Here is a 12,423-nt window from a genome sequence, read left to right as displayed (position 1 = left end):
GTGCGAGCTCTCCCGGCTAAATATTGCGAGGGCTTATACGGCGCAGTGCTCGTAATGTCGAACGAAAAAAAGTGTTAATTAGCTCAACTTTTGCAGGCATGCGTGACGTTATTGGAAAGGTATCACGGGGCGTGTCGCGATTCTCCCTTATCACACTGCGACACAGGATCGTAGATCTGAGTGTCGCGATTTCGATTTTATATCGTGTATCGTTACAGCCCTAATGAACATGAACCTAAAACTAAAATAAAAACTAAAAACTAAAAACTCACAACAGCAAAAAAACAACACAAATAAAACAATATAACAGAAAATAATCATTTAAAATGGTTTAATCTGTTAATACAAACTACAATTGTAACTAAAAAAAAATATTTTGCACAAAAATATAAAACTCAATTAAATCTCACTAAAATGTAGAATAAAAAAATGTGCAAATAAAAACAGTTCAGTATAATAATAACACATTATTCATTCTTTTTTTTTTTTTTTTTTTTGATGTAGTCCCTTTATTAATCAGTGGTTGCCCCAGCAGAATGAACTGCCAACTATTCAAGCATATGTTTTACACAGCAGATGCCCTTTCAAACGCAACCCAGTACAGAGAAACACCCATACACTCTCATTAACACACACGCTCGTACACTACAGCCAATTTAGTTCATCAATTCCCCTATAGCGCATGTGTTTGGACTGTGGGGAAAACGAGAGCAACTGGAGGAAACCCACACCAACACGGGGAGAACATGCAAACTCCACACAGAAACACTAACTGGCCCAGCCAGGACACGAACTAGCGACCTTCTTGCTGTGAGGCCACAGTGCTAACCACTGAGCCACCATGCCTCCTATTAATAACACATTAGTACATTCAAACTTTAAATAGAAATTTAAACTTAAAAGGTAACACTTTATTCTGATGCTCCAATTGACTATTAGTACTGTTTAATATCTGTTGATTCTGCTCCTTCAACACATTTAACTGACTATAAGAAACTTTCCAAGTACATGTCAACTTACACTAACCCAAACCCTAACAGTCTACTAATAATCTAAGGAGAATTAGTTGGCATGTAGATGCAATGCATCTTAAATTCAACAATCATGCCATCAAAATAAAGTAAAATTTTAAAAAAAAACTGACCAAAAAAGACCAAAAAATTACTTTCAATAAAATTAACACATTTAAATATTGTTAAATCTGTTTAAACTGTCTAAAATAGTACCTAACACCAACAATAAACATTTTGTTAGCTGACATGAATTTAAACAAACTTAAAAATAAACTGAAACACTAAATAAATCCAACCCAATTAAAACATTTCCTATATTTTACACACACGGACACTCCTTGAAGGTGCAGTATGTGAGTTTGACACCCAGTGGGTGAACTAGGTATTGCACTCCTCATTCAAAACATATGAGAGCGCAGGTTGCCAGATTGACGACACCAACATTGAACTTTAGAACTGACTCAGTCACAGCCAACACATATCAGTGATTCAACATCTACATTTACGAGATTTGGAGATCGTCCTCTATGTTCACCTGTGGCCCTTCATTTTGAAGGTGCAGTGTGTAAGTTGGACACCCAGTGGTTGAACTAGATATTGTATGCCTGGTTTAAAACACTTGCAAGTACAGGTTGCCAGATTGATGACACCAACATATCAGTAATTCAGCATCCACATTTAATAATGTTAAAGAGGTTTAATATGTATTCTTTATATTATAAACCTTACCATTTGGCTGGAGTGCAGTGAGTGCACTATTCTGTGCTTCTGAATGGCTGTATTTACATTTCTGTCATGTTTCGTCTGGTGCAAACAGCCAGATTATCACTTATAACTACAAATCTCCTCACATAGCATGTTTTGAGGACACAGGGTTACAATGTGACCTGCTCACCTAATGTTTACACTGGTAATGTTTATATGATGTGGAACTCTGAATCTGCATCTCATTTCAGAGTCTGCTACTGTCCACCAGAGGTCGCATTTCAGTCGCATGTTTTCAGAGCCTTCCTGAGTGAATGAATTACGCTGTTTTTCACCGTAAATCATCATCATCTTCAGCTTAACCTCACGAAAACAGAAATGCTTGAAGTTTCTGCCAACCCGACTCTACATCATAACTTTTCAATCCAGATGGACAGGGCAACCATTACTGCATCCAAAATGGTGAAAACCCTTGGAGTAACAAGTGATGACCAACTAAACTTCTCTGAACACATTTCTAGAACTGCTCGATCTTGCAGATTCGCACTCTATAACATCAGAAAGATCCGACCCGTCCTATTTGAACATGCAGCTCAACTCCTTGTTCAAGCTCTTGTTCTCTCCAGACTGGACTATTGCAACTCTGTACTAGCCGGGCTCCCAGCTAACTCTATCAAGCCTCTTCAGCTGCTCCAGAACGCAGCAGCACGAGTGGTCTTTAATGAACCTAAAAGAGCACATGTCACTCCGCTGCTCATCCGTTTGCACTGGCTGCCAGTTGCTGCTCGCATCAAATTCAAAGCTCTGATGTTTGCTTACAAAACGACTTCTGGCTTTGCTCCTTCTTATCTGCTCTCACTTCTGCAGATGTATGTGCCCTCCAGAAACTTGCGTTCTGTGAATGAACGTCGCCTCGTGGTTCCATCCCAAAGAGGGAAGAAATCACTTTCCCGAACTCTCGCATTCAATCTGCCCAGCTAGTGGAATGAACTCCCTAACTGCATCAGAACGGCAGAGTCACTCGCTGTCTTCAAGAAACCACTAAAAACTCAACTATTTAGTCTCCACTTCCCTTACTAATCTGCAATTGCCTCCCTGGCTCCACCACTAACTGTACTACAAAATAAATAAATAAATAAATTTACTAATGTTTTTGCTTCTTAGACTTTGCATACCTGAAACTTGCCTACAGCACTTATTTATTGTTGCTCTTATGGTTGTGTAAATTGTTTCCTTGTCCTCATTTGTAAGTCGCTTTGGATAAAAGCATCTGCTAAATGACTAAATGTAAATGTAAATGTTCCATCAAGGCAACCCGGAGTGCTGAAATATAATTGGCTAAAATGGCATTGGGCAGGTTAAATGACCAAAACAAAGACAGCCGTTCCAGGACACATAACGCTCATGTTCAAAGCAGAATATGTGACTATCTGATGTTTCTTAATATCTGCAAATTCATTATGGTATGTTATGCTTTATAAGAATCAAAGGGCTCTATCATACACCCGGCGCAGTGTGGTGCAAGGCGTGGCGCAGTAGTCTTTTGTTAGTTTCAGCTTGGCGCAAGAGTGGTTTTGAGGCGTTGCGCTACGCTGTTTAAATAGCAAATGCATTATCGCTCATTTGTGCGTCCATAAGCGTTCTGGTCTAAAAAGGAAGGCGGTCCGCTGGCGCGTTGCAATTTTGAGAAACTATAATAGATTTGTCATAAGACCAAAATTAACCCGGTCTAAACTGCGGCGCAGAGTTGCTCCTCGCTTACGCACTGCTTAATACACACAAGAGAGCAATAGGCAAATATCTTTACATATGAAAAAATGTAAATATTAAGGATATATATATAGGATATAATAAGAATAGTTATAGGATATAAATATAAAGGATTAAAATATTACAAAACATATTATTTTCTAGCCCACATAAATATGAAAAATCACTGCTTTTATGTCTTCTTCATCTCGGGAGGCTTTTTCAGTTCATTCATAACAATTTGCTTTTGTATAATGTTATTATTATTAGCAGTATAATTTATTATATCCATATTTATTAAAAACAAGCTTAGATTTGCCCACCTGTCAGGTTTTAGACCATATGGGGCACAGCATGTGTTTTAGGATATAACTCAGGTTTTTGAGCACATTTTATTATTATTGTTCATTTATTCGTTTGCTGGAAATTAGAACTGAATTTAGAAATAGTTTTGAAACGAATATTTGCGTTTAACAAACAAAAGTATTTATTTATAGACTAATTGATGTCTGTGCGTAAAGGTTTCCCTATCCATGAGTGAAAGTGATCCATTATCTCTCATTCTCACGCAGTAGATGCTCTGTTTAACTGTTTTCTGTTAAAACACTGTTAACTGTTTGCTTGTGAAATTATCATTTTTTCCACTTAGACTTACTTTGTGTCCTGTAAATAGCGAATGCGCTCTTGGCGCGACACAGCTGACTCTAAAAGGGAATGGGAGATGAGACTCTGATTGGTTTATTCTCAAAACACACCTATAACTCATTAAGAAAATAAACTCAACACTTTTAGACCATGCGCAGCGACGCAAGGCAGATTTTCCCATTCTTAAATGAGCAAAAACGCGTCCTGACATGCCCTGAAAGCGTTTGCGCCCTGCGTTTTGCGCTCTGCGCATGGACCGTCAAAATAGAGCCCAAAGACTTGCATACCGCACATTTAAATCTAGACCAGCACTTTTTCTAGGCATCCAGCAGGGAGCAAACCCGATCTGCAGCGAGAGCTTGATAATTGCGCTTTTATGTTGTTAGGTGAATTATTCCAGTCAAAAGGTGCAGCTAAAAGTCTCTGCGTAATGGAGTCTGGGTGAAGGTGAGCGCTTCAGCATCTCATCTTACATGATGAATCAAATTAACCAGGTGAGGAGACTTGAGATGTGTTTATTACCTACAGAAACAGCAGCTTAACTCAAATAAAACCTGATTTGAAAAGCTGGACGCAGACAGACATTACAGGAACACAGAGACGCACATGAGAAACCTGATGCACGATTAACTCAATGCATTTAGAGCCAGGTTAACACACTTCTAAAATACCTCTTAAAGGGCAGCTATTATGCAAAACTCACTTTTTATAAGGGGTTTAACCCCAGTTGTGTGTCAGCAGTGTGTGAATATCTCCAGCCTCTAATGGTCAACATGAATTAATTGTGTTATAATCAGACTTCATAAAAACAAACACTCTTATTGACATTCTCCTGCTATACGTGTCATCAGAGGGGGAAAGCCCCGCCCACTAGTGACCATCTCTCCCTTATTAGTCATTTGTAGCTCCACCCACTTTTAAAGGGAGCACAATCTCATTAAAATTTAAAGCAACAGTCACCAAAGGGTCAAGGCTCAGTTTCAAAGAGTTAATTGTTAAAGAGCCCATATTATACATGAAATAGGGTCATATCTTGGTTGTAAGGGTCTCCAACAACAGTCTAATATGCATGCAAGGTCAAAAAACACTTTCATGGTCTTATAATCTGCATTTATTTTTACCTAATTATCCCAGCGACTCCTGTATGAATCGTCCAGTGATTCATTTGTTCCCAAACCCCTCCTTAGCGCGGAGCTAATCTGCGCTGATTGGACCGATGACAGTCTGTCGCGATTGGTCGACTGCCTTCAGTCAGAGAGGGAAATGGCCAATAGCTAATCAGCAATTTAAAAAGTAATCACAGTTCATACACGCTCGATAGTGTAGGCGTGGATTTTAGCTGCCACACTATGGCGAGTGGATAGTGCCACGGATAACCGAACGAAGGAGACAGTCGTGTACTCGCCATACCACACACACACAAAAACACACACACACCTCCGGATGACAACGCTCCCGCTTCAGCCCGCACCCGCCAGGTTTTAGCCTGAGAACCCGCTCCGTTTTCTGCCCGCCGCACCCGGTCCCGCTAGAGCGGAAAACACAACCAAAAATCACCCAGTATACAGTCCAGACAGCCAAGCTGTCTGTATAGACACATACACACAGCACAAAGCACACAGAGCTCGTTCGTTCGTTCGTTCGCTCTCTCTCATACGCTCTCTCATACCAAGCAGACTCTCTCTTTCTAATTCGCATAGCAATATCCGTGATATTGCTAGACAGCCCGCTCCCGTCCCAAATTAAACCCGTTACCGACCGCTCCCGCGATTTATTCGGAAATTTATTCCCGCGGCTGTCCCCGCGCCAGATTTCTGCGGCGCGGGAATAAATTTCCGAATAAATCGCGGGAGCAGAACTCTAGCACGGAGCTCCAATAACAAAGCAGCACGCGTCGCGTTTTTAACGTGACTTTGCACGCGATAAGATAATATATCCAGTTAACCTGATACAGTACACGCGGTTACAAGTAACAAATCACAACTAAATACATTTGCAAGCTAGAGTAAACGAGGCAACAACTTTAACCGCACGTACTTACACTTGAGAAATGGAAGAAACCCATCCTGACGTCCATCAGTTACTCTTTACTGATCCTTCCTTTAACAAACTCAGATGATGTATTCTTTGTAGCATGTAGCTTCCAGAAGTTTCCAACTGCTTGGTTATAATGCTGAGGTTTCATCTTTGGCTAGAGACTCAATATATCCATCTGCAGTGTGACTTCAATCAACCGGCATGTTTGTGTGTGTGTGTGTGTTTGTGGGTGTGTGTATGTGTCTGGGTTTCTGCGTCAGAGGGCGGGGCCTCAGGTTTGAAATCTCCCGGGTTTGCGCGTGCACGTGAATAACTTGGTTTCGTTCGTACGTCATGGCGAAACACCTAATGAGTCGGTATCAAGGCGACTCGTTCGAAGCACTATGAGTCGACTCTTTTATAGATGAATCAACAGTTTTAAACACTGTACTCTTACAGATTTAAGCCTTAGCTGGATACTTCACTTCACTTAGAGCTGTGTTACACACTACATGGAGGGGAATTTTCAAAAACCCATAATATGGGCTCTTTAAATGGATGTTACATATAGGACATGCATCTTATATCTGTGGAATCCAAACATCGACTTGTATGCTGTACATGTAATTTAAATATATTGGCTTATATAAAGTTTGGCCAATCACAAACTACATCCTATGTGATGTGTCTTCAGGGGGAGAAATGTGAGTTCGGAAGGGGAAAAAAAATGATGGCTTTCTCGCAAAGCACTGTCGTGCAAGGAGACAGTGCCAAAAAGTCCATCATCAGTGAAGGTATATACATGTGCAAAATAAAGAAAAAATCCCAAAAAAGTTCCAAAGAAACAACAGGAAAATAAAATCTGCAAAAATATACTCCAATTAAATCTACAAAAACATAATAATTATGATAATAACAGGTATCACAATATAAGAATTCGCTCGATGCACCACACTAGTGTAAGGTCCAGCCAGTTGGCCCAGTGCCGGTGTCCACTGGTGGATGAAGGTTCACTGCATGTTCTGTCTTTCCAGTGCACAATGTTGATTTATATTAAATTTAACTCATATCTGACTCCAATTTTAGTATGAGGTGGTTTAGAATATTAATATATTTATCTTTAGTTTTATCTGACTCCAATCATAAAGCATTAAGAAGATTATATCAATATATAATTTAGATAAATGTTTGAACCTTTTGTCTTCACTAGTAACTATCACATCCGTTCATTTGGGTGCTCATGTCGCTCAGAGAAATCGCCTCGGCCGAAGGCGTCTTTCATGGTCACACTCCGGTCAGTCTTGAATATTAAACAGAGGTAATTGACTAATACTTTAGATGGCCGCTACCAGCGCACTCGTTCTAAAATACTTTAGTTAGTCCCGCTTAGGTGTACACCTTTGAGTTAAGACAATCATCATTTCTAATTAGAGGTTAGGGCATTAATATAAATGTACCCGACTACTGGACTCTATAGTAACTTTGGTTTTCACCAAGCCCATGGTTTCCCATATGAACTTAATTTAGAATAATATTACCTTCAAACAAAGGTCGGGTACCCAATCTAGATTAGTCGTGCAACACCTTGTTGACCTAGACGGAAGTTAACGCCCTTTCCACCTAAGTACACATGTATCAATATCAAGAGTCAGCCGGATCGCTAAAACACAATTAGTGTGCCCAATGCTCCATCTCAACTGGATTTTAGTCCGTCTACTGACCTGACGCAAGACGTGCGGAAACAAGGATACAGCGTAATCTACTTGAATTAATAATTACAGAGTGAGCAAAATATGGTCAAACATTACAATTTATTAGTCAGGTAAATGTATTATGCCAATTCAATCAGTCAATTCATAAATGATCAATACAAAACATCAAATTATCAAAGATAAATCCAAGATGAAAAGATGCAAACCTGACTTCAAATTTTACATAACGTGGAGCGTAAGCTCCATGTTACGGGCTGATCTGGGTAGGCAGAATCGCACCGAGCCTCTCAAACCTTACCTTAAATAATCCAAGAATTCCCTCAAGGAAGGGGGTGTGTGCATAACAAAAGGCATTCACATTTAGTGCTGCCTGTGGAAAAGTCACACCCTTCACAGTGGTTCAAAAGATGCCTGAAGTTATATATTTATTGTGTTGATTATGTCTGTTTCTGAGAGAATGAAACCATTGTACCAATCGCACTGAGACATTTCAAATGATATCAAACATGATAGTTAAAGTCAGTTTGGTTAATTTAGAACATTCAAACATTGAAATGACCATATGTGAGATGGGGTGGATGAAGCCGAGTTTCAGCAGACTCAGATGCAAATGCAGCAGGAGCCGGTTTTTCCCGCATTCTCACCTGCTGGGTTGTGGAGTCAACAGTCTCTGTTTTCAGCTCATGTTTTGAATTGTTAAAGACATCAAAATATTTGCAATATTTCAACTCTTACACTAGCACTCTTGCATCGACTTGGTAAACAAGTGGTATTACTGCTTTCCCAGCGGTGACAGTTATTGTGACCATCACACCCTAAAAACATGCAAACATTAAACAGAAATGTGTATTTGCAATGAAAACCACACACATTTCATTGGATTTACTAAATTTTTTAAGGTAAGCGGGTGCAAACAGTTAATATATATATATATATATATATATATATATATATATATATATATATATATATATATATATATATATATATATATATATATACACATACTGTATATATATATATATATATATATATATATATATATATATATATATATATATATATATATATATATATATATATATTCAGCGAAGAAAGCGCACCAGCGACTGCACTTTCTGAGAAGGTTGAAAAGAGCACACCTCAGCCAATCAATCCTCACAACTTTTTACAGAGGAGCTGTTGAGAGTGTTCTTACCAATGGCATCTCCCTTTGGTGTGAGAATAGCAGTGTGTCTGATAAGAACACCATTAAGAGGATCATAAAGTCAGCTGAAAGGTCTGTTGGAGTCAAAATGACATCTATCGAGGAACTTCACCAAAGCCGTTGTCTGTCTAGGGCAAATAACATTTTCGGTGATCCAACCCACCCTGGTCATAGTCTGCTGTCACTCATGCCATCAGGCAGGCGTTACAGAAGTCTGAGGAGCAAATCAGTGCGGTTTCAAGATAGCTTTTATCCTGTCATTATAAGACTTTTGAATAATACCATTTCTTAAGCATTGTTGATAGCTAGTGTTAAAAATAAATAAATCAATTTGTTAAACTAGCATAAATTGTTAATATTACAACAAATGGTGAAATAGGTATTTAAGTATAAAGTTATTCTCTTCAGATATTTAAAAAAAATGGGTTATATCTTATATAATTATATTTTTATGGAATTATAAAAGCTGATTTATCATGTTAGGATTTTATAGTGTTTTTATAGTGATGTTTTTTTTATGTTATTGTTGCACTGTAAAAAATGTTACCTGGATCTAACTTATAAAAAGTGAGGCAAGTGGTTGCATCGGACGTTTTAGGTTGATTCAACTTCCAGCCTTTTTTAAGTATTTTAAACACTAAAACATTGCTTAAAACAAATGCAATAAAATTAAGTTGAGCCAACTAATATTTCTAAAATTACTCAAATCAGATAAACTTACTTTTTTTGTTAAACTTAACTTACTTATACATTGCTATATGTTGACTGTACTTATTTTAATTAAGTATTATGAACTTAATTATCTAAATAAAATTAACCATGCATATTTGATTTAAAATTAATTCAATTAACTTCTGGCTGTAACCTTAGAAAATAAATCTTCGTTTCTATATTGTAAGCACAATATACACTAGGAAAAACAGATAAACAGACTTTCCTGTCAATAACAATTAAATAAGAATGGGAAGATGGATTAAAGACCATAACATGTATTCAATATCAATCAATGTTCCTTTTAATAGTGACTACAAAATAGGCCATTAATGTGGCTACACGTACACAATACATAAATAAAAACATTAATAATACCAGATCCTATTGAGAAATCATCTAAGGCAACTCAGTGAGGAGATTTGCATATTTTGATGAAGATTTAGGATGCATAATGTCCAGCCCCACAAAGAGTCTCTAATATATCTCAAATGTATACAGTTTTGATGGATACTTGAAGTCGAGGACATCGGTAAGTCCAAACAGGAGCCATCATGCATTTGACAGGTTTGGCAAACCTCTGACAGTCCTATGATAATCCAAACTGTGTTGGGCTGATGGCAAATTTTTCTTGTGGGCAGCTGCATGCACCTCTGATTCCTCACAACTCTATTGGTAGAGACAAAAAGAAACAGGACTTCAGGTGGTTGATACCAAACAACATTAAATAGCTAAATACTGAATAGAAAATAACTACAAGTGAAGTTACAAAAGTGCAGTGAGAATGATGCATGGATGAAACACCTTAGTTTATCAGTTAAAAATTACCTTAGTAAGTTACCTTTAGTAAGTTTGGCAACTTATAAAGCATAAGAATGTGCATGCAATTTAGATATTAAAACTGTTTGAAAATGGCTATATGAAAATTATAGAATACAAATTCTATAATTTAATCGTCATCTTCATTTTGCACCAAACTTTGCACGTCATAATACAAATTCTATTAAATAAATAAATAAATACATTGCCATTTTACAAATTACATTAAGGTTTACATTAATTTTTTGCTAAAGCTACATTTAATTGACTTTTTCTATAAATTTAATGTGACTGGCAAATGACAGTTCAGTGATTTAGTGTTATCAGTTAGCTTTATTGAAAGACTGACAGATAATAAGAAACTGCATTAGGATATTTTTTTTTTACTGTTTTTACTGTTGCACACATAAAAAAAATCTTCAGATATCAAATGTAGGTTAATTCTATGGAGCCCACTATTGTTTGCAATTTTACCAATGTTTTACTTACCTGCAAATAATTATAGCTGTAATTGTATCTAATGTTTTTCTTACCTGGATGTGAAGTTTGAAGATCCACAGGTAACAAAATCACTTTGGTATCTAAAGACCAAGAACATGCATTTTAGAATGAGGTGCATACAGTTTAAATGGTTCTGTAAACATCAGTAAATGTAATTTAAGTTAAAATAAATTGTAAATCTGTAATTTATTCACTATGCAGCATTAAAAAACTTATGGAATAAATCTCTAAAACACAAACTTTAAGTTGTACTTTCTCTTACGTTAAACACAAACTACTTAACTGTTGCATATGTTTCTGCATTTAATATCCATCCTTAATGTGCTGCTATAACTTAGGTGAGCTAACTTTAGCTAAGTTAGCGCTAACAAACTGAACCCCCACAGCCCGACCGCCCACCAGTGACCTTGTTAATCGGTTCTGTAACGTTAGTTATACCTACTATTTGTTTTAAAACTACTTTCACTATTTTTCTCAATAATATCACTTTTAATCGTTAGCATAAGCTAGCGTTGGTTAGCGTTAGCCAACTTAGCTTTCCATGTGAGAGCAGTCTAACTGTTAACATACCTAAGGCTACAGTACAATTTACAAAGCTAAAACCTCACCTGCCTAGCGAAGACAGCAGTTTTGCATGACTTTACAATTATCATTCGGCTACATTTGCAACTTACCGTGTTAATCAGATCCGCTGCTGGGAGCAGTTAATGTCGACCATTGCAGAAGCTGCGTCTGCCTGCTAAATCCCGGGCAATGAAAAAGGAGTCACGCCAAACTATTAAAATCACGTTTTATGAACACCTGCCCACATCGACAGCTGCTCTAATAAATTGTCTGTGTCAACTCACTTTTATAACATTTATTCTACACAATAACCACGTAAAAAAATCTACTCAAATAAATTGCATTAGTTTTATTCAAAATATACAGTTATATAAAAACTGATATATTTTAAGTAAAGAGGAAGCAAATTTTATTTTTTTGGTATAAAACAAATAAAATTAACTAGATTGCAATTATTTAAAGTAGATAGAACCAACTTTGTGAGTGTAGCACTTTTTACAGTGTGGGTATGTTGTAATGTAATTTCGTTCTGCATTACAACTCTATGGTGATGATTTGAATGACATAAATAAAGGAAACTGAAACTGATTTGGGCTGAATTTAAACTAACAAATGCAGTTGATCATTCCTAAATGTAATATATTTGTGTAAATTCAGCTCATATCAATTGTTTGCAACCATTTACCTAAAAAATAGCAAATGCAAATCTTTTTTCTCAGTGCAGCTGTGTTTAAAGTAAGTTTGCGCTGCTTTGCACACACTTCCAGAACATGAACATTAG

At 37.1% G+C, this 12,423-nt stretch overlaps 1 protein-coding gene and 1 long non-coding RNA gene across 6 annotated transcripts in view; both read right to left on the bottom strand.

The window, feature by feature from the left end:
- frmpd4 (FERM and PDZ domain containing 4) overlaps nt 1-12,423 on the bottom strand; it is a 175,563-nt gene that overhangs the window by 63,818 nt on the left and 99,322 nt on the right.
- LOC147842478 (uncharacterized) lies at nt 10,040-11,812 on the bottom strand. The gene is made up of 3 exons (XR_015500055.1): nt 11,753-11,812; nt 11,111-11,158; nt 10,040-10,427 (listed from the first exon to the last, which is right to left on the bottom strand). It is a non-coding gene; the product is annotated as an uncharacterized LOC147842478 (long non-coding RNA).

Source organism: Danio rerio, chromosome 9 (genome assembly GCF_052040795.2).
Source record: "Danio rerio strain M-AB ecotype USA chromosome 9, GRCz13ab, whole genome shotgun sequence".
Lineage (NCBI taxonomy): Eukaryota > Metazoa > Chordata > Actinopteri > Cypriniformes > Danionidae > Danio > Danio rerio.
This window is presented reverse-complemented; position numbering and strand designations above follow the sequence as displayed.